Here is a 25,197-nt window from a genome sequence, read left to right as displayed (position 1 = left end):
CAGTTCCAGAGCAAAAGGATGTATAAAGTAAGTACAAGTATGTCAGACTCTCTCAGTGATCATCACCCAATCTATATGACCAGACATCTCACACATCCAGTTAAACAAATATTTATAAAACAACACACAACTTTTCCAGGATTAATCCAGAAATGTTCATTATTACACTATCATCTATTAACCATAACTTACTAAAAAATCCTCTCCTTACATAGTGCTGTAAATTAATTCAATACAACTTTTCTAAATATCCTAAATAGCTTTGAACCTCCTAAACTAAAAACAAATAATGTAATTTGGCCATCCAAAAAGAGCAGAATGTTAATGCAGGATATAGAAAAAGCATGGAAAGAATGTCAAAAATATAAAACACCTCAGTATCTTGAAAACTTCAGAATGTTTCACAATCTCATGAAAAAGCATATAAATAAAGACAAAAAACTATACTATAATAACTTTCAGAATAATACTAAACACAACCGCAAAAAAATGTTTGGACATACATTGAAGAAATCTAACAGCTTAGCCAAAAATTCAATCAAAACCCCTTCCCGATAACTAACCACTTGAAACTGCAATACAGTTCAATTCTTATTTTACCTCATTCCCTGCAAGTAAAGCTCTTTTGAGTGTGTAGCTTTAACTCCCAGTGGGTGTGGCTTCAGCCTTTAAAAAAATGAAGTTATCACCTTACAGTTGTAACAAATACTCACTGACAGAGTGTCAAATATCAGTACAATTGTGTTTTGCCATCATGTATGCTTCAAGATAAAATATTTTGATACCTTGTATGTAGCATGGTTTTGTAATTATTAATGCAAATGAGAACAAGTAATATTTAGGTTCATAGGTTCATACTAGGCTATCTTCCCCAGGGCATTTATAAGCCTAGCCAGAGTGTGTTTGGCTTTCACCACCCATTTTAAATTAATTTTGCTATGCCCTTTTTCAAGGTTAGTATACTGTGCCTCTGTCTAACAGTGACACAGAAGTGATACCTGGGGTAAACCTACGATCTCCCATTCACTCATCAAGATTCCTCTTGAAGAGAGTCAATGAGGGACTCTGCCTAACCTGGACCTAAGAATGATGATTTCAAGGATCTTCAATATACCACATCACATTATCGGTTATTGCTTTATTACTGTCCACAGAATGACACTGCCTTGCAAACTCTATGAATGCATGAGTATATGAAAGATGGTTCTGAAAACCACAGAGACAGTGCCCATGATATGCACATATGGCATATGCCCATCTTATACCAATGGTTTGTGTGGGAGGCTTCTCACAGAGCCATCTAGTTGATAGAGGTACATATTTAGAAGTTCAAAGATCAGCATGTACAGTTACCATACAACTCCCATAATAATTTGGTGCCTCCTCTACAGACTCTCATGTGGTCTTCTACATCCAAGTCACTAGCGAGTATGCAGGTCCACTTTCCATCACAATACAAGGACACCATGATCTCCTATATTTCTGTATTACACAGCTGTTCTGGTAATCCTTCTCCTTTAGTGGATCTTTCCCTGGTAATTTTTGAAACTTTTTTTCATGCAGAATGATATTTGTTACTATTTGCAATACCTATTGTGCGGAACCTACTATGGCTATTCAAATCACTGAATTTTGCCCTCTTCCTATCATACCGCCTGCAAATAAACTTTGTATGTCTTAATTTTGCCCTGGATGTACACACAGTATGTGTAGTGGGCTTGCAATGATGCAGTGGGCTGGCAGAGATATCTCAGTCTCCTGAATTATGAAATTTTAGTGTTGTTGCCTTCGTCATGGACCCATGGAAAGACCTGTAAAACTGTGGCATTCAAGTCAATTAGAGTGCACGCGTATATATGTGTTTGTATGTGTGTGTGTGTGTGTGTGTGTGTGTGTGTGTGTGTGTGTGTGTGTGTGTGTGTGTGTGTGTGTGTATGTGTGTGTTTGTATTTGTGCATTTATATATGGCCTTTTCTGGACATCCTTTACACATGTATGCTACCTCCTCACTAGTAGACAGGCTGTAGCTATCCTCCACCCTCATTTCCAGCAGACAGTACAGTAAAGGGAACTTAATCACAGCACTCTTTTCTACATCAGTATATAGATGCATTGTTTTGCCCTGCCTCACCCTTTGTACAGGGACCATTGTGATTTCATGTGGCATGTCCTTCCTTATGTGATGCATAGCTCACAGTGTTCCTCTCCCTTCACAGCTGAATATCACAGTGTAATGCCATTGTCCTGTGTTTCCACACCTCCAAACACTACCTTCTCTGTGTCTGCCTTACTGTCATTTGTCATGATTGTTGAGTATAGTATTGGTATAAATTACCAGGTGCCTACCCTTCTTTCAGTGTGGCTAGCTCAAAGCCCAATGTTATATTCTATGCAAGCCCCTCATTTGATAGTTGCTTATTTAAAAGTGTTCTCATGTAAAATAGCTCAAATGCTTTATATCATCTAATAAGCACCCATCAGCATGGCAGTTATGCTAATGAAGGCATATGGTACACCTGTCCCTGAACTGCTACTTTAAAGCAACACACTATCCATAATGGTCATAATTACTATTCTCATTCAAGAGCAAGGGATACATGTGCTTTGTGCAATGGACATTTGATAGTGTCTCACTGTAATGCTATGCTGCACATCATGTAAATCCTGAGCATGCTTCCTTGTTCATTTGGATACTATTTTGTTCTTTGAGTGAACATCTGTGAGCAGCATGACTTTCTCATTTCCTAGGAACAGCATGACTCCTATTTGCTGTCTGAGGGAGTACAAAATTTAAATGTTCTACCAACACATGCATTTTCAATGCACCTACTATGTTAGTTTGATGGCTCATTGTACAAGGTGGATGCCTGATGCAAGCTTGCCAGGATGGTGAGTGACACCACTGGTGTCGCACCTTTTGGTATGCATTATTACAGTGACCTGCAGCGGTGCCTTCCTGGCCTGTTTGAAGGGTGAAACACAGAAGTTAACGGGAGAGATTGTTTGACTGTAAGCCTTTTTTTCTGTTAGGAGGTCCACCAGTGTATCAAGTTCCTACCACCTTGTTTTATAGATACCAAGGAGTGGCAACCCAACAGGGAGGAATGTTGTAAAAACCAAGATCAATTGTAGTGGCAGTGGGGTGCATATTCCATGTGCAGTACCACAATGTGCAGCTACAGGTTGATGTGTAACATATGGGTGTACTAATGTGTTATCTGTTATTCTCTTCCTTGTACAGATTCAGTTGTGGTTGTAGAAGAAGAAGAAGAGTTGTGGTGGTCTTTTTGGCTTGCACTGGCTGACACCACTTATCCTGGCTCATCTGTAATCATCAGATCCACCTTGGGATGTAGGTCACACACACTGCTGCAGGTAACCTGAATGTCTCATTGGTAACTTTTGCGGCCAGTATGTGGGTGGGTGATTCTCTTCTGATAATGGCTTGGATGGGTTCCCTGTGTGCTCCTGGTGGCACTCACAGAGACTAGTGTCCTTGAAGATGTGACAATGGTGGGATGCTTGTCTCCTAACCATAGAGTGCCTCCTAGCATGGTTGGTCCAGTTGATCAACTGGCAGGCCCCAACTATTAAGCTACATATGGCAGAGGTTGCACATGACTTTAGTCATGGAGGTGATTGATGTCTGTGTGGGTTGTCCTCCGTGTTGGCCTAGGCTATCTGTGTCTGGGTTATATGCTTGTTTGTCAGACTTGTTACCTTCCATTCCCCCTGTAGATCTCCCTCAGTCATTCCTTCCTACCTTCTTTAGCTACGTCTTCTTCTTCTTGTTCTTATATTACAAATGGGAGTTTTTTTGTACAAAATAAATGCCCCTCCCCCACTGTCACTCTTTATGTTTACTCTTGCATGTTTTCCTCTGCTTGTTATTCTTCCATTCTAACTTTCTTATCCACTTTCCACTCTATTTATATGATGCACTGGGTTGGCAATTTGTTATGCTGGCCCTTCTTGGGCTGTCTGCCACTGCATGCATGCATGGTAGTGGCCTGGCATTTCATTGTGAATGGGAGTATGCATAGCCTTGAGCATGCTTGCCTACCTTTCTGACAGGTCGATCATGTGCTCTTTGTTAGCACAGCTCCTCCATTCCTGGTCCCCAATGCTGCTTTTCACTATAACATGGTTACACTACTTTTTGTATTCAGGCTCTTTTCTTGTACTACTTGTGTAGTGCAAGCCCTGCTACATATCTAAGAAGCTACAGGTTGCATCACACTACTGTCTGATTTACATTTGGCTCTGTAAATGTCTAATCCAATGTGTCATTATCAAATGGTTTAGTTTACAGTTATGTTTTGTTTTACTATTAAATATAAACAGTTTTTATGTTAAACTAATGTTCTACAAGCCGAAATCATAAAACAAAAGTATACTGAATGCTCTCTTCTAGGACAATACAAGCATGACTCTGTAAAGCCACAAGCATCTGTCTCTCTCTCTCACTCTTTCTCACATACGCACACACACAAAGTCCCATTCTATTAAGCAACCTGGATATATTCTCTTTTTCTGTGGAACATACTTACATTAGAAGTTATTCTTGTCTATGGAATCCAAAGGTTTTGTCATGTTTTGATTGAGTGCAACTCCTACTTATGTACAGTTAAATATCACAACAGTCAAGTTGTTCTATTGCTGTATCTAGGCTTCCTTTTCTGTCTGTCTCACTCTCTCTCTCTCTCTGTGTGGTGGAACAACAAAATGAGGATACAGAGAATGGAGTTGGTCAAAGCTCTCTACATCAGGGGTGCAGTAGAAATCAGTCCTCTCAAAAAGCACACCATGTTTATTCAGTAGCTTTAACAGACTATGTTTTGGTAGTTGAAATTCTTGATATATCTGTACTTTGCTACCTCAATAGTGATGTATAAAGATCTAGCCAAACATTACCAAATGAAACATTAGGTTACCCTAGCGTCCATCTAAGCTAAGCCTTTATTTCATGTTAACTTATGCTATTATATGTACTGTGTTAAGAAAGAGAAAATGTGGAGACCAACCACACTCTTTAGGTTCACTTTATTGTCCAGACCATTCACTGATGTGCAATGCATCAGGTACTGTAGCCTGGTTTGCCTTTACAGAAACGCAGAGCTGCTTTGCATTCTGAGTAGCAAATTCAATGTACTACATTGATCCCCCCTCTATATGAAAGACATAATTATACTTTGTCAGGTTTTTTAGGTCCCTCAATTTGAGGTAGCTAAATCCCCATCTGCTTCAGCTTTGAATTCATAAGCTAAAAGCTTCACATTCAAAAGCCAGTCACTGGGGTGGTTTCCTATTATTTCACCCATGGCATTAACCCAGGTTTCTTTGAAACTTCCTCATTCTACGTTAGCTGAACTTCCCATTTCATTTCTTTCTATACTTGGACTCATTACTTGAGGATGGTAAGAGCTATTACTCATGTTAGTTCTCAGCTGATCACTGCACATTCATTAACTTATTCTTAAAACTGTTTCTTTAGCACAAGGTGAGACTTAACCTGGCTGTTCAGTAATCAGACCTAAGGTATACTTAACACTTTCCAAGTCTCAAAGGTGCACTGAATCTGATTATTGGAATGACCTTTGCTTTGCATGTTTAGCCTGCCAAACGCTTGTTGGTACTGTTTCTGTCTCATAGCAATACATAGAATTGGTTTTACCATGCCAAGCCTTATTCTGATACATCTAGTCAGGAATATCTTTGCTGGTGTATGTCTTTGTTACTGGAATAGGAATAAAAAAGAATGTCATCATCCACATTAGACACTACATTTGTCAAGTTTTCCTTGCTATCTTTGTTCAGTGAAACAATGACATTCTTATAACATAAACTGTTGACTCAGGAAAAAGCCAAAACGTAGATCACCACGATGTAATGAAGTATAAAAGTCTTTATTAAACACAACACAAGCACTTTCACATACTCCTGTATGCTTCTTCAGGTTATAGTTCATACAGAAAAATCACAGGTATATATAGCAGGATTAATTAGTTAATTTCCCGCTCTTTTCCTAATTGATTCCTCATTATTGAATCTTACTTGCTTTCTTTATTCTACATTTCCTTAAAGGGCAAGTGAAACTGTTTGGCTCTTTGTTACATAGCCAAATCTTCATTATAACAGTGTTAACTATATTCTATAAGTACAATTCAAAAAACTCACCCTGACTAATAAATATATATATTACAATTAATAATACTAGGTCATTATAAAGATACATTATCATAAAAACATAAAAACATAAAAAATAAAAAATATATATGTATATAGTGTAAAATTTGTAAAACAGTAAGAGATAATAGTAGTAATATATCATTCAGCCTATGTTGTTCAATTAAACATAGAAGCACATATGGTTTGTAGAAAATGATAAAATAAATCTCTCATAGTATATATTTATTACATATTTTTCTATTCTTATTCATCTCTGCATCTCATTACTAAATGTCTATAAATGCAAACATATTGTTCAATTTCATATGTGGAACACTATTTATGGTGAAAAATCTTTAAAAAACTCTTCAAAAACTTTTATAAAAGTTTTTTTAAAAATATATACATTCATATAATAATTATGTCCATCAGGACAAGCAAATAAATAAACATAATAATAGTAATAATAATAGCGTATTATTAACAAATATTATATATAAAAGATTCAATGAAAAACATTTATATAATATTTATAAGTATGTATAATAAATTGCAACAATCTAATATTTTAAAATGAATGGTCTTGCCACTATCAAAGACAATATCAATTTGTAGTGCCTAAGATATAAAACATGGATACATAACATCATGTATATGATGTTATCTCATGGCTAAAACAGGTTTCAGGCTGATCATGCTATTTAATCCTGGAGGTAATCTATAAACAGCAAATACTCTCTTGCATGTAATCTCATTCATATGAAACACGTAATCATTTGAAATATTTATTCACATTAATCATAAATATGGTCTTCATAAAAAGACCTGTAAAACCAATATGCAGTTTTTTCCAATAACTCTACTGTATATTTCCATGGAGGCAGTAATGCTATATTTGGCATCTTCAACTATCCATTATGGTTCACATGCTTTACGCATGTACTCAGTTTTGCCATCTAACTTTGGTAACCACATACACTTTTGTGCCACATTTTTCATTTTTACAATGCCAAGATCATATAATTCTTTCAGCACTGCTTTTCTCAGTTTCCATGGAATTATAACTCCTGTCCTCCAAACAACACAAATCTTTTTGAACTAATATAGTTATTCTTTTATAATATACTTTTAAGTTCTTATCAACTCTATGACAGTGACATTTGACTATGACCTTTAATACTCTACATTTTCTTGTTATTTCTTGCCATTCTAACTATTAATAATTAGTCTCCTGTAGTTCAGGAATGAATGAGTTAAGACATATCCGTCTCCATCCTTAGTTTGATTAGTGGCTCAGGTGCTGGAGTACCTGAGCGGGTATGGATAGAAAGGAGCAGCCTTTTACATCTCGCCAATTCTGGGACAGAGGATGGGGTTTCCTATGATGTGATGCACCTACTGTGGTACAGATACTGCCATTACTGCATGGCAAACTTCCATTAAAAATCTGCCATTGAACAAGGTGTTGGGGTTACTGATGCCACATGCAGTGATATGCGTAAAGTAGCTCTGTCAAGTTAGGACATACAAAAACACCTTTGTCATGAAACACCGTGTATGTGACAGTGTCAACTGATTAGCTCCAATCTACTTACACTTGCTAACCCACCAATGGAGCTGGCTCATCCTTGGGGTGTATCACTATGGAGATTAGGGTAAAAGGAAGCAGTGAGAGCAGTCCTGGAGTATTAGAACAGCTGATAAGTCATTGGATGGAAACTAGTGTCAAAGAAAAAAGGCAATTACCTCACAACTTTGAGTGTGTGTTTGTGTGTGAGTGTGTGTGTGTGTCTGTGTGTGTGTGTGTGTGTGTGTGTGTGTGTGTGTGTGTGTGTGTGTGTGTGTGTGTGTGTGTGTGTGTGTGTGTGTGAAGTCTGCATGTTCTCCCACATTTTTGTGTAGGGTTTCACTGAATACTCCAGATTCCATCACAGCAAGCCATGCTGGATGACTGGCTCATCAGAATTCTCAATATAATTTTCATTTAAATGTCATCTACTCTTATCTATGTGATCTGGTGCATAGCTGAAAGGAGTAAGAAAGAGTCTGAGTATTTCAATTACCGAGTTAAGTGAATAAATTAAACTATGTTTAAATTCAAAATAATTTCAACTTTCACTGGAGTGCCTTCAAAATGATATTTTACAAGGTCACTTACATAGTCTTCCATACCTTCTTTTACTTTATCAATATTTTTTTCTATAACAGCATTTACATCCTGTATCTCTACCATGCCTTCTTTTACTTTCTGTTAGAGCAGTTGGCTACTGCATCTCTAGCATGCTTTCTTTTACGTTATCAGTAATTTCTGGTAATGGAAATCTTGGTAGTCCATATGCATTGCCATGTCCTACTAAAATTAATGTAATGCACTCCAATATCAGGAGAAGGCAAACGTTCAGCACTATAGTAGAGTGAGACCCAGTCTTAACAAATGTTAAGTAGCCCCACTAAATGATGTTAAAATCGAGTTTCATTCTTTTCACTCACAAATGACAGTGCCGTCCAGCAAACCACAGGGGCAGAACTATAAAAACAGATTTGTTTCTTTTTGTGTGCCTCCAGTCTATCCATGGCTTTCTCAGAAAATGTTGCTCTGACATGCATTGCCATCTGTTGGATAGCGCTTGCTAAATGCCTTACCAGCTGTGAAAGACAGCAAAACACTAAACACTTTTTTTCCTTTTATACTCTAGCTAGTAGTACATGAATTAGATAAGGCTCTATGCACATACATGTGTTTGACTTGGATGCCAAGGTTCACCTACTGAGCCTTGCTCTCAAGGTAAATTTCTTGGCATCCATTTTTCAATAGTTGTGGGAGGTGTGGTTTGCATAACAGTTATGGTCTTAACCTTACACATGCAAGGTACTGGGTTTGATTCTCACATCTGGTTATTAGCTAGGCTTATAATACGTTGCAGACTGATAGCCTAGCATTTACCTATGAACCTATAATTTGGAGGCCCATTCATAATTCTCTATATAAAACAAGCAACTAAGATATATAGTGCCAAAGCAATTTTCTTCAGCCTGACCTGAACTTTCATCTGACAGCAAAAATTCCTCTTAGTGCTTGTTTATTGAGCTATTTACAGTAATATGAAAAATGATGATGTTTTGTATAATTAACTATATAAATAACATTGAATATCTCTCAAGATGCACCACTTACAGTGAAAGAATCAGTGACAGTTATCTTCAATACTATTTAAGGCTTCATGTGATGCCATGCAATAGCTTGTAAATCACTTGGTTTAGGCAATATTAATGTAAAACTGGCAATGTTGCATATATTCATAATTACTAACAAGTGACATATCTCCAGTGTGGTAGACTATACATGAATTGTAGTAATGCATTTTTCTGTCTCCCGTAATGATTTTATATACAATGCCCCTCAATAACATATAGCTCTTTGTTATGAAAATACGAATGTATGTATACAAATATCAAATAATGATTAATGTCTTTGCTTCAGGACATCCCTGAATAGCTTATCATTGACCCTACCCTTTCTTAGGCTGCCTGCTATTAACATAGGAAGCCAGGATCTGGACATCATAAAGAACTATGGGTGTTAAATGGAAGTACACAAAAATGTGCTATATGCATGAATGAGTTAAACAAATGCTATGTACAGCTCAAGTACATCTGCATTTCCAGTCCTAAAATATTTGGAAAAACACACAGCCATAGTAAATTTAACAACTCACCATCTAAAATAGTAGCAATAACATAGAGGATTATGATTGGGTCACTGATCATAACCCGTTTCGTATGTGTTTGTGACATGGATGTCAAGAAATTCACTCGAAAGATTAATCTTGGCATCCATGTTGAGAACACATAATAACACATAATTTACGGTTATGATCAGTGAGATAATCATAATTCTTGTAGTACATGGAGCTTTATCTGCTCCAATTACTGATAGTTGAAGGGAAAAAAAATCACTGTTTTCCTGGCTTTCAAAGCTGTAAAACACTTAGTGAGGCATCAAAGAGATAGTGTACCTCCATATCTCTCAACTGTCTAGATTTTTGCAGAACATCCAGATTATTCATACACATTTTTGATCTGTTCCTCATAAAATATGTTTTTTGGACAAACCACTGAGGCTTGAAGTCACTAAATAAATTTCAGCATAAGCATTCTTCAGAATATGCAAGCAAAATACATCTTGCTATTCTAGAAACTGTCAAGCTTTTTTTTTTAATACAGGAAGTTAGGGACATTTTGAAAGAATGGACATCAGGCAGAAACAAATGTTTTGGTATGCTGCTGTCACTTGTTAGTCAGTACATGCAGATTTTACTGCCTAGAATAGGATCTGACCTTAAAAACTTTCGCAGGGGGGGTGCTTAATATTTGTTAAGGTTGGGTCAAGTGCCATTCTGGAGTTTAACTTGTCTTTTTCCTAATATCAGAGCGTAATTCTCACTCACTATGCACTACAGTGTAGTTGTTATGGATAACGGCAAATTGCTACCACTTTCACCTTCTAAAATAATAGCAATAAAATGTAGTTCTGAAGGATAATAACAAATTGTTAACACTAACATTAACTATTTCAAGTGCAAGGTGACAAAAATACAAAAACTAACTAACATGTTTCTTTGATTCCACTAATTGTTTAGCATACTTGCATACATAGAAAATGTTCACATCTTATGTAGAAACAGGGAACAAGATATACTCTTTTGTGTCAGTTATAAAACTTGGCAGTGATTTGTTTAGCAAAACTCATTGACTTCTTCTGAAATTGATTATGCTGCAACTTTTGTAAACATGCCACTCAAAACAAAGCACATGCTATGACTTTTACTATATAAAATTTCTTCAAAAGAAAGCAGTTATAATTGTTCCTGCGTCAGAATATTCACAGCCTTAAAAGCAGGCAGTGAAGAAGATAAGGAATCAAAAAGCAAATGTAGTTACTGAGCTTGGCATCACAAACAAGAGAACCTGCAGTGAGGTTCAATCCAATGGGCTGTTTATAATGTAGTGTAATATGTTCTCTGCCAGCCTGCACATAGATCCAGCTTCCAGCACAATTCTGGTAACAAAGGTCAGAACATATTCCTGCACTGTGCATGCTAAACTAAACACAAGAGTCAATTAACACTACATTATTTGAGTTCTGGGCTGAGAGCCCAGAAGTCAGCAAGAATGTTTATGCACTTACTAAACTTAAAGTAAGTGAATACACCTTAAAAGAAGCCCAAAACAATATCTTGCAACATCGTTTTATTTAAAAAAAAGATTGGCCATCAGCTATTAACAATTAATTGATATCCTGACACAAATTTGTTAAATTCTTTTATGTTACCTTTCAAGTAATGAAAAAAATCCTAGACATCGTTCTTCCTGGCCTGATGTTACACAGGTGCCTTGGCCTGAGGACAAACTCACTGCCTTCAATTCCGCTTGCCTGCATATTGTGTTCCTCTCAGAAGAGCTGTGCCTCTTCTGCACTCTCTCTCTCGAGCCTGTATAAGAGACCTTTATATAATTTATTAAGTAAATGCAGCCCTCTGTCTTCAGTGATCATGATGAATTCTCCTTCATTTCCAAATAAGGTAAAAAAACTGCTTATATGATTTTACACTTTTTAATTTCTCCAAATCATTTGGGTTTCTAATACAACGGCAGGAATGGAACACATTCCTAGGTCAAAGTATGATTAAAGTTCATGAAATTAGTATTGTTTTGCTCTTCATAGCACCCACAATGTGCCCAGGTTAGACCCTGGTGATATTACAGAAATATACCCAACCCAGTGTTGAAGCAGGCTAAGAGGACTTTGCTGAGTGTAAGAACTGCCATTGTGAAAAGGTGCACTTTTTGAATTTATCTATCCTTTATTTGAATACATGGCAGTGCCTGGGAAGTTTAACTTTCCAGACAATGCAGTTATGATTGTATTAACACATATACATATGAAGTCATTACAACAAAATTGTAAAACAGCTGCATTTTATTTTTTGTTCTTGCCTGGGAGCACAGATTGCTAACAGGATATACAGCTGAAAAAATACAGCAATGTTTGAGGCTATGATCATAATAAATGCAACATCTGTAGCTTTAGGGACCAAGATATGGTGGAGTTTCCCAGAGATCAGTAGATGCATTTTTTTTTGTGTGTGTGTGTGTGTGCGTGCGTATGTGTGCATGCATGTGTGTGTGTGTGTGTGTGTGTGCGTGTGTGTGCGTGTGTGTGCGTGTGTGTGTGTATGTGTGTGTGTGTGTGTGCTCGTGTGTGCGCGCGCAGGCTGCTGGAGCTAAGATTGGCCCACTGAAAATAGACTCTGTCCCAGTCAGACTTTCTTGGTAAACAAATTTTAAATAAATAAATATGTGTCCCTCCTTCCTCTACAGGGCCACACATAGGGCACATCTGGCATTTACATGTGCAACTGAACTGTAGGGAATTCAGCAACTACACTGCAGCAGGAAGTGACAGAGTTGGGCAAAGACAGTGTGGTGCAGGAGCACACACAGGATGGCATAGAACATGGTGCACATGCAGTCTGACATTGGACATGTCAGCAAGGGATGTGTATAACAGCACACTGTATGCCTGGCAGTGACAGCTATATGGGTGGTCAGTGAAATTCTAGGTTAAGTATACAGGCACAAGTATAGATGCATGCATCAAAAAGGATGACATTAGATCAACAGCATGAGCAACATGAAGGAAGTTCCGTATGTAAGCCTAATTTATGGCAGGACAAGTCCACAGTGCACACAGCTGCTACTAAAGGCAAAACAAAATGTACAATGTAAGGAAGTATGAACAAACCATTGTATGCCAGACAGGCAGGGGTCACATATCTTGTATGTGTTTCAGTGCTTGCCATATACTGTGGCATAAGGCCATGAGTGTGTGTCAATGGAAACACAGTGAAATGTTGGAGAATAAGTAATTGGGTATATCATGTCACAAAAGACAGCAAGGGAGCCAACATTGCATACCATGTCACAAGCAATACTAAAAATATTTGTCCATAGACAAATGCACTAACATGGAATGGCTCACATACATACAAAAATGACAATGAAGTCATCATAGGTGTCACAGATTCAAAATGGTGTCTCACATCATGTGCAGGTGGGAATAAGGTCCCACCACTGTGATATAACCTACCAAAATGTACTTGATGTACAACAGCATCATACTGGTCTTTGCCAATGTCAGCCATATACAATGTAATGAGATGTGATGACATACAAACATATTTCAAATGGACATGATTGTGTACCATTGCAAATATTATGATAAATATACACACAGGATATGCAAAACTATGTTTGTTATAGTGTTGCACAAGCCAATTTCTAAGGCAATTGGCTATGACATATCTGACTACTTTGTCAATGTCATGTGCATGGTTGACTTGGATGATATGTGCACCACAGTCTGCTAGATGTCCCATACGACAAGTATGTCAATATGACAATGAGAACACACTGTACTCAGGACATGCTTCATTAAGGTCTGGAAAGCAGCCAGAACCAGCAATGTAGACAGTGTGGAAAAACACATACAGTCATAACTTTGAATGCATATGGACTATACCTCTCAACATCTTAGAGCAAGAAATCTAGACAAATCCATAAATAATGGGGGTCAAAGGACCAAAAATAGGAACAATTTTTAAATATTGCTCTTACAAACTTAGAAAGTTGATAGAATAATAGGTTTTGCATTAGCATGGATTTTCTGAAGGTATGATGTCTGAAACAAATGTATTTCATTATTTTCTGGCTTCACTCCTCAATGATTTGCAAATGATTTGCAAGAAAATCACATTTTTTGAAAAACAGAACAAAAATATGAGGTAAAAATCTGGATATTCTGTGAAAATTTGGATAGTTGAGAGGTATGACATGGACTCTACTATTCATCAATGAAATGGTGAAGATGAACGTATGCATAATAGAATCACACTCTTAAAGTCTGCAAAAGCTGTAGTGTGGTTTTACATTAAGAAGGCTTGGGACTGCATTCTTAGTAACAGTAGAAGGTGGCCTGGTCTGACTGAGCTGAGAATCACACAAGGAGGCTTTAAGTGAGACTGCTTGATTGATCAGAAGGCTATTTTCTTTGTTTAGTCAGTCTTCTCTGCCTCTATAAATTTGGCACATTTGTATGACTCTAGTCATCACACAACATCAGTTGGCAGTTCTCTGTATATACACAGGCACGTGTAATCTCCACAGGACTTAGTTGCCCAAAGAACAACTAGCTTGAGTACTAGGGAGCACTCTTCCCCATTTGCTTGGTCTTACATAGTCCTAATTGTACTCTGCACTCTTACAGGAACCAAGCTAGCCAGTTGTAAACTCTCTTGCATCATCCCCTTGTAGAAAATGAAATAAGGATCCTTATTTCTGGTCAAGCACTTCCCTGACTGGTGGATATGGGCATCCTAAGGCAATTTATCAACTGACTCATGTTTACTGACAACCACTTAATTATTAAACAAACTCACTGCAGACTAACAAAACTCTGGAACAAACCAACCCATCCAAAAGCAAGGTAAAGCAGCTCCATAGCAACAGCTTGTCACAGATTCAAATTTTTATTAAATGCAAATGTTAAAGAATCGTAATATGAGTGTGTTCATCTGCCTCTGCAGGCTTGATCAGATACAAACGGATAAAGTCATACAAATGAATTTAAATAAATAACACCCATCAATGTATTAGTATACACCCACCCCTTCTAACAGCATTTAAAGTGGCCCAACACCTTTTTTCCTTTAATCTACACACCAAATAAATACAATGTATAACAATATTAAAATACTTATATTAAAGAAACCTTTTTCTAGCATGTTACTTCAATAAAACTTTCCTACTTAAATTAATATTTTATAAAAATCAAAGTATAAAAATATAAAATATAAATGGGTATTCACAATCAATATATAAATTTAACTTTTAAAGTTACAAAAAAATAAACATAAACCGAATGGAATGAATAATGGCATAATATTTAAGGTACGCACTCAGAAATAGAAGGTGTCTTTGCAGGCTTGACTGATTGCCTTGGTAGAAGTCAAACCCTGCACCTTCTGTTTTGGAGGTGGGCACCTTAACCATCTTATTGGGAAGATGGTTAGGCTTATCAAGGTCTCTTGGGTCAATAGCCTAGTATTGTACTCTGTGATACTGTGATAATATGATAACAACAGTATGTGCACTTCGGCTATGAATAACATTTACATCAGCTTGTATTTATGCCAATGTGGTTGTCTCCACTGTGCCACAAATATCAGAGGGATCATGGAGCTGTAAGTCTAGTAGACCTATAACTTCTGGGACAATATAGCCACATGGATATGAGTAAATACAAGTTGCAAATACACACTTAGGTAAAAAGAAGAAGACATACACATGGAATGCTATTGTGGAACATATCAAACATACACATATGCATGTATGTCATGGCTGGTCTTGAGAAGTATTTTTTGGATTTCTGGTTTAAAAATGTGGATGACATATGTTGAGCCACACATCATAATTTCTCTACACACGTTTGTCATAATGACAATATTGCTTACCAGTATCCAGGAGGGAATACCTAGGTAATGGCATAGATCAGGTGGCATAGAACAGAACAATCTGAATAAGTATAGCACAATGCATCATGTGTGTAATGTTATAGCAGATCAGAACATACCACACAGATTGTCAGAAATGGACATTATGCACGACTCTGATGTGATACCATTTTATATATCAATACTGAATAAAGGTATTATCACACCTACAGCATTGCATATTAATCTGTGTCACCATAATAGCCTATGTGTAGCAGTGCCTTTGTATATACACTGTAATAGCATGGTGTCATATAGTGGACACAACCCATGTAATACACACATGGTGACTCTGTAATACTATGTCAACATTCAGATAGCACAGAGCCACAGAGTACACACACATGTACAGCAGTTTGGAGCCCACAGACTGTAAAGTGCATGCGAAGCTCACAGCTGTACATGCTATGTTAGGACTGCATTGCATGGAAATGATGGGGCAATATAAGCATGTTGGTATGACCACTAACAGCATGTTTGTAATTAAATCACACCACATATAACATTCAGGGATATGGAGCCCATATTTGTATGGATAAGGACACATATATTGTTGCACGTAGGAAGGACCTTCTCTGCAGGACTGACTATCCCTGGTCAGGTCAGCAAGGTCATCCTGGAATACCTGATGGATGATGTGGTCCATCTATCTAAAGACTTACTTGAATTTTGCCAACATCTGCTCCTGGAAGGCATCACAGATAGCCTGCCACATCTCCTCTGGGAGATGGCCATTGATGGCCACAGAATATCCATGGGTCATGCTGGAGCAATGGCCTGAGCTGCAGGTGGTGCTGATACTGCAGCTGCCTTTAGCTATTTCATGTTGCTCTCAATAATCCTCAGTGGTGCCCATTATTGTGGGTAGTATCACTTCATGTGGTCCTTTTCTCTCATGGTTCCTAAGAAAGAAAACATGGACATGAACAACATCAAAACACAGACATGTATCTGAAAAGAAACAGTACAATACAGGACTAGGTATTGGTGCCCTATTTGTCATACAGCTCACATGTACATATGCACCATGCTGCTCAACAATGTAATCATTTTTAACAATCAGCAGAACTCCTGCATCATGGAACAGCAGTCATAGGTGATATCTGATTGCCCAGGGAATAATGCAGGATAACACCTGACATGCCATTATGCATAACTATGGTACGCCCACTTACAAAATATGATGTGGGAACGTTGTCTGCCGGTACTCACAGATCTGGGGAATGGATGTACAATAATGGTGACTTTAAATACACAGAGCAGAAAATAGTGTTGACTACAGTATCATCTACAATGCATATGTGAACAGTGCAGAGCATTAATGTGATACAAGCACAGGCATAGGTAAATGTCTACCACTAATAAGATATAATGGCAGACACAATCCCATACACAAATCCTGTCTAATGTGTTGTTAACCTAGATAGTAAAGCCCTCTGTCCATTGTAGTAATGCAAGTTAACCCTAACCCTGTCCCACGCCTAACCCTAATGTGCATCTTAGCTTTAAATAAGGCCTTCCCCATAACAGTGCCACCATTCAGACAAATTTGAGCTGAATTTGGTCATGTTATGGGTAGTGCATCAGAAAAGGAAGTTTTGTTTCCTTTTTTGATGTACTGATGTGTTATTCATACAATGTAATGAATGATTGATATGTCGTGGTGCACTTTTTCCTTGTTGATCAAGTGACATGTTGACCATTCATTATATAATTATAGATAGATAGCTATACTAAGTCTGAAGTACCTTTTTTCCCATTTTCTGGGGTACAGTGATCTCACAGTTGGTGCATATACATAGCAGGGCTATGAGAGGCAAAACCCTTCCATGTTGGATGGTGTGCAAGATTGAAGCCCTCCAGCAAATATTCTTGAAATGAAAAGCAGCAAGGCTTGCAATTTTTTGTTACTGCTTGAATCACAGTTTCTTCCTTAAAGTGATGGAGCTTGCAATAAAAACTTTTCCACTTGTCTTAGCCAGCAACATTGGCACAGAGGGTGAAGTCCTGAATATGCCCCAGTTGACGAGACTAAAGCACTTCATGGTACATGAAAAGAAGATGGGAGTGCATATCTTGTGAAGGTATAGGTCATGGTGATGCAGCAGATCATTTGTCATTCCTGTTGGAGACCAGATGTGGAGAGATGAGTGGACTAGAGAGTGCAGGGTGGCTGGGAGGAATGGGCACCCTTAGGACCAGGGTAGGCATATCCTTAAGGGTATGCATTATTTTCTGCCCAGCCATCCAAGGATGTATCAGCACACTGGATGATTACAGTTAGGAAAATATAAATCTTAGCTTGTTGCAGTGTGATGTTCCTGACATTACTGTACCACTTCCAGTCTGTGGGAGGAGTCAGGCTGATGAAGCTGTTGAGGCTCTTCTCATCCAGAAGGCAGAGCTCCACCTGGTGATAGGTGTCATTGGTCTGCCTCTGTGATGGGTCTAGGATGGAGGAGCATTACAGGGAAGCCAGGAAACAAAGTCAGTGGTAACAGGAGACACAATAAAAATGCTTTAGCCATCCCGGTTGGGATGACTGTGACTCAGGTTATAATGATAGACCCAATAGAAGGAATTTTTGTATAACTACCTGAAGAGCTGATAACTTTGGACTACAAGTTAAATTATAAATGCCACAAAACTAATGATGTTTCATAGAAAAGGTACAGTTGTGTACACCTCCAGGTTTATTGATGTTAATGGGAGAGTCTTTTCCACTAACATTTATAGCTGCAGTGATTCAAACTGCTGGCGAAGCATCTGCCTGGAAACTAAGGATTATGCCAGCATATTCCAGTAATTCAAGCACTATACATTCCTATCAAAATTTAAGCAGAGTTATTGCAGACCAGATTAGTTAAATCTATAAGCAATTGAATGCAACACAGAAGATGACTGCATATAAAGCTGTTTCATCAGGAAATCATGAAAAAATATTGAAGGTCTTGTGTAAAAAGGAAGTGCTGTATTATTTTTACATATGTTGTTTTTGATATCAAGAGCTGAGATGAAGAATCCAAAATCACAATGTGAGATCTGTAGTCACCTCAGATTAAGGTAGCAGAAAGTGACTGAAAAGAAGAAAATCCTGCATTCAGCATAAATAAATTCAGTAATGTAGTCTGATAAGAACTACATTTTATTCAGAGGCAGATGGCTGGAATTAGATGCACACCGGAAAAAGTGCAAATCCACTGCTTCTGTGTAAGTAGTGCTATATTAAAAGCAGCAGAAGACTGTGTGTCCCGGATTGAACATAACATGTTTACTTAGAGCATCGGTAAAAACTTGATTCTTTATATATCTCATTTTATGGCTTTACAAATAGTATATTCTACTGTGAGAGGAGGCAATATAAAAGAAACAACAGAATATGAGGATACCAAATGGATAGTGTACTTAAGAGCTGATAAGGAGACAGGACTTAATGAACTACTCCCCTTAAAACCGGTGTTAAGGAGACATCGCCTTAGGAGATGAAATTTGATCGGGCACACCTCCTTACTTAATGGAGAATTGTTTGGAGGTGGTTGAATTTGAAGAGGTCCAAACTGAGGATAATGTTTTACATACATACATGCACTCTTCACTCTATTTATGGACCACCTGGTGATATTCCCCAGAAGTTGGGTATTTACATATTTTTGCAGATGGTGAATGCAGTATCTGTTGTTTTGGTCTTTACGTATGTAGACTGCGACTTGGAGCAAAAGCCCAGGTTGACTGGTGGGCTTTTGTTATATCAAGCTTCTGTTTGTTTAACATGCACCAATGAATGTGTTGTTTGGAATTTTCAACCAATATTGCCATTAGATGGTGCTATGGTTGTTAATGTATTATTTACAATGAATGTTTTTTATTTCTGTAATGTGTTAACTGCACAATGTTTTATTTGCATTTTTTCTACTGGTCCAGTGGTTTATGGGTATTGATATGAGTTTGACATTTACTGGCAGCCATTTGGTTATGAATAAATAATTTATATGCATTGTGGTGAGCTTGGCAGACTAACTAGATGAAACTTATGTTTGTGCTGAACAGACAAGGAAGGGAATTGATTGGTGTAAATTCTTGATATAGGACCTTCATTGGTGTAAAGCTAACCAATGAATATACTCGTCTTGTGTTTTGGTGCAATGATAATGGAGAATTGTTTAGAAATCTGAATTTGAAGAGGCTTCTGAGCTGATGAGGGTGTTTTTTACACATTTTTACACTTAGAGCAATCTGGTGACATTGCCTAGTGTTTGCTGTTTGTTTTTTATAGATTATGAATGTAGTATATTTTATAGATTATAAATGTAGTATTTATCGTTTCATCTTCTATGTATGTAGATTGCTGTTTTGGGACAAAGAGCCCAGGCTGATTGGCCAAGTGAGTGGATTCTTATCAAATTGGACTTCTGTTTGCTCAATATGCACCAAATGAATGTGCCATTTTGGAGTTTCTATCAATAGTATCATAAGATTGTGTTATGATAGCTTACACATTTTTTTATTTCTGCAAATGTGCTAACTGTATGATGTTTTATTTACCTTGATTTTCTTTGGTCTAATGACTATAAGTACTAATGTGAGTTTGGTATTTCTTTATTAGTAAACCATTCAACTATGGCTAAATGACTAAGTGGATGTGGAAGCTTTCTTTCATCTGACAAGGAAGTGAATATAGCGATTGGTGCTAATTTTGATTCAGGACTTTCTATTGGTTTTAGTGTAAACCAGTGAATATATTTGTCTTGGCATTTTGGTGCAAATGAGAAGAACTGTTATTAATGACAGCTAGTGGCTAATACCTTCATTGAAGTTTTAGATGTTTGTCATAATTGGATCTATTTTAAATTTGTGCAGATGATTGGATAGTTGCTTTTAATCAGAATAAGAATTGATTGATCAATATTTGTATATATATAAAATACATGAGTTTATGTATGATATTAGATCTGATGAAGGGTTTGATACCCAAACGCTACTTTCATCTTGATTTTATTCACTTTGTTCTATCATTTATTTTAGCTTCCATATTACAAAGCTCCTGCTGTGGCGTATTACTCTCTCTGCTTTATATTTGGACTACACTTTTATCTCTTGAGAGTAACTCTTACTAGTCTGACTTGGATCTTGTGCCATTATAGTAAGCTTCGTGGCAAGCGTTAGTTTATTTTATATCCCTTTATTAATCCACTCAAGCACACTATATATTCAAAACATTCATTCAGTAAGAGCTTTGAAGAGCCGCTTGTATTAAATGGCTGTCTATGTAGCCGGATCAGCGGTTTCTATCAATACTTAGTCCTTTTTTAAAGCAATGGCAGTCTTTGAAATCAAGGCTTACCGACATTAACCGACAACAAAGTACTGTCTACTTTAGCCCCATCGCTTATGTTCTGTTACTTGCTTGTACATTGTTGTGCATAGTAAAACATATGCGTTGATATAGTAGTGTATGTGATGTAAATGGGGACTTGTACAAACGTGAAATGAATTTTTATTAATAACAGTAACTGATATTTATTTATTTAGACTATTAATGCTCATCAAAATGGATCCCATTACTCATAAGTTATTTTTAACACAAATACACATACGACCAAAACAACATGAGTAGTCTTGGACTTGTCAAGCAAAGTTATTTAACTTCTTTTCTTGAAGTATAAACGTAAGAGTATTAATCCCCTCAAGCATACTGCCAAAAAAAACAAACAAAACAAAAAATCAGTAATCATGCAGCTTAATATATAGTGATATGTATGTTACTTCCCCTACCTAGCTTTTCATCTTTTTATAAGACATTAGTTCATTTTAAAATGTACTCCAGTTCTGCAGTAATTCTGTGGAAAAAAAATCTCAGAAGATAACTAACAAAGCATTCTATGGATACCTCACAGGAATGCATGGATCATGCTATCCCAAATAAAACCAAGACACACTCCTCCAAAGGCAGGAGACCTGTCTGGTGGACCCCAACCATAAATAAGCTGTACAACAGAAGGGAGGAAACTACTACATGATAGAGCAAAATCCCTGAAAGGGAAGGCAACTCTGATCAGTACTAGCAAGAAACTACGATCCCTCATAAAATCATCTAAGGCTAGCTTTGAAAGAAAAATTGCACAAGACGCTAAAGATAATCACAAGGCTTTCTTTAGTTATGTCAGAAACCTGGGTGGAAACTCGCAGATATGCTCTGAGTTAGTGCAAAATGACAAAAAATACACTGAACCCACAGACATTGCCAACATCCTGGCAGACAGGTTCAGTGCAAACTTCTACCCCCCCAAATGAGCAAATGACTATCCCAATAGAATGTAGCCTCCCTGACATCACAGATGCAGAGGTGAGAGCTGCCCTCTCCAAAGCAAAAAACACAGCATCAATGGGACCGGACGGTGTCCCAGGCTGCGTTTTACATGAGCTCCAAGAAGAACTGAACCCTCACTTAAAATCACTGTTCAGTCTCAGCCTTACAACAGGATATGTACCCAAAGAATGGCGTACAGCAACAGTGGTCCCACTCCATAAAGGTGGTGCCACAACGGACCCCTGAAACTATCGCCCTATAAGCCTAACTAGTCTGGTCTGCAAAGCTATGGAGCATATCATCATGGAACTCATAAACAAAGACATTGGGAACCTCCAAACACTGGATCCTACCCAATTCGGTTTTGTTAAGGGCAGATCTTGCCTCTTGAACCTGGTCAATTTCTTTGAAACAGTCACCAAGGCCATAGACAAAGGGAATCTAGTCCACACAGCCTACCTTGACCTTGCAAAAGCCTTCGACACAATACCCCACTTGGGCATCATAAATAAGCTCACCAGCTTAAATATCAACCCCTATGTCACAAGATGGGTTGCAAACTGGCTTAGGGATAGAACCCACATGGTCAGAATTGCAGGTGCCATGTCAGACACTAAACCAGTTACAAGTGGTGTCCCACAAGGCTCAGTCCTGGGACCTCTCTTGTTCGGTATATATTTCTCTGATGTACAGGCTAACACAGGAGGACTATGGCTGACAAAGTTTGCAGATGACTGCAAAATGGGGGCCATAATCGACTCACCGGCTGACACAAGCATCCTCCAAAAAGGTCTCACAGAGACGGAAAACTGGTGCCAGAGCCATGGCCTAAAGCTAAATGCCAAAATGTGCATAGTCATCCCCTTTGGGAAAAACAAAGTGCCCACGAATTACCACATAGGTGGTAATCCATTAAGTACGGAAGAAGTAGTTAGGGATTTGGGGACCTAAATAGATTTCAATCTCTCCTTTGACAATCACATTGCTAAAGTGGTTAGAAAGACATTCTATATAGCCCACCTTATCATGAAGGGGTTCACATCTAGATCAAGAGAGGTCATTGTGCCCCTGTACTCATCACTCATCAGGCCCATAATTGAATACAATGCCCCATTTGGGATGTACCTTACCCGACACCTGCTACAACTAGAAAGACCCCAAAAGTACCTCACCAAGAGGATCAAGGGACTCAAACATATGCCCCTCATAGTTAAGGCTAAAGAAACTCCAGCTCTACTCACTTGCTTACCACCTACTCAGAGGTGATCTGTGCCTGACGTATAAAGCCATGTCCAACCCAGAATTAATGGACATGCTCCACCTCAAGAAATCCAAATCCATCAGAACTACACGCTGCAGTGACTTAAACCTCAGCACAGAAATAAATAGAACATGCTGGAGGGACAGATTCATATCCCAGAGGCTCCCCTCACTCTGGAACAAAATCCCAATCCATGTCAGACAGAGCCCCTCAATGACCCTCTTCAAGAAGAATCTTGACGTTTGGATAGGAGATCATAAATTTACCCCTGGGATCTCTTCTGTGTCACTGCTAGACAGAGGCACGGTAAACTAACCTTAAATGGGCCATCTTCTATGACCTACTATACAGAGGCACAGTCAACTAATCTAAGGAGGGTGGTGAAAGCCAAACACACTCTGGCTAGGCTTGTAAATGCCCTAGGGCAGATAGCCTAGTATCAACCTATGAACCTATAAAAACTAAATTTTATTCAGAGGCAGATGACTGGAATTAGATGCACACTGGAAAAAGTGCAAATCCACTGCTTCTGTGTAAGTAGTGCCATATTAAAAGCAGCAGAAGACTGTGTGTCCCGGATTGAACATAACATGTTTACTTAGAGCATTGGTAGAAACTTGATTCTTTATATCTCTCATTTTATGGCTTTACAAATAGTATATTCTACTGTGAGAGGAAGCAATATAAAAGAAACAACAGAATATGAGAATACCAAATGGATAGTGTACTTAAGAGCTGATAAGGAGACAGGACTTAATGAACTACTCCCCTTAAAACCGGTGTTAAGGAGACATCGCCTTAGGAGATGAAATTTGATTGGGCACACCCCCTTATTTAATGGAGAATTGTTTGGAGGTGGTTGAATTTGAAGAGGTCCAAACTGAGGATAATGTTTTACATACATACATGCACTCTTCACTCTATTTATGGACCATCTGGTGATATTCCCCAGAAGTTGCGTATTTATATATTTTTGCAGATGGTGAATGCAGTATCTGTTGTTTTGGTCTTCACGTATGTAGACTGTGACTTGGAGCAAAAGCCCAGGTTGACTGGTGGGCTTTTGTTATATCAAGCTTCCATTTGTTTAACATGCACCAATGAATGTGTTGTTTGAAATTTTCAACCAATATTGCCATTAGATGGTGCTATGGTTGTTAATGTATTATTTACAATGAATGTTTTTTTACTTCTGTAATGTGTTAACTGCACAATGTTTTATTTGCATTTTTTCTATTGGTCCAGTGGTTTGTGGGTATTGATATGAGTTTGGCATTTACTGGCAGCCATTTGGTTATTTAAAGAATTTATATGCATTGTGGTGAGCTTGGCAGACTAACTAGATAAAACTTATGTTTGTGCTGAACAGGCAAGGAAGGGAATTGATTGGTGTAAATTCTTGATATAGGACCTTCATTGGTGTAAAGCTAACCAATGAATATACTTGTTTTGTGTTTTGGTGCAACGATAATGGGGAATTGTTTAGAAATTTGAATTTGAAGAGGCTTGAGCTGATGAGGGTGTTTTTTACACATTTTTACACTTAGAGCAATCTGGTGACATTGCCTAGTGTTTGCTATTTGTTTTTTTTATAGATTATGAATGTAGTATATTTTATAGATTATAAATGTAGTATTTATTGTTTCATCTTCTATGTATGTAGATTGCTGTTTTGGAGCAAAGAGCCCAGGTTGATTGGTGGGATTTTATCATATTGGGCTTCTGTTTGCTCAATATGCACCAATGAATGTGCCATTTTGGAGTTTTCTACCAATAGTATCATAAGATTGTGTTATGATAGTTTACACATTTTTTTTATTTCTGCAAATGTGCTAACTGTATGATGTTTT

This window comes from Protopterus annectens, chromosome 2.part0, assembly GCF_019279795.1.
Source record: "Protopterus annectens isolate FY-2018-M chromosome 2.part0, PAN1.0, whole genome shotgun sequence".
NCBI classification, from domain to species: domain Eukaryota; kingdom Metazoa; phylum Chordata; order Ceratodontiformes; family Protopteridae; genus Protopterus; species Protopterus annectens.
The sequence above is the reverse complement of the archived record's forward strand: the minus strand, read 5'-3'. Positions refer to the sequence as shown.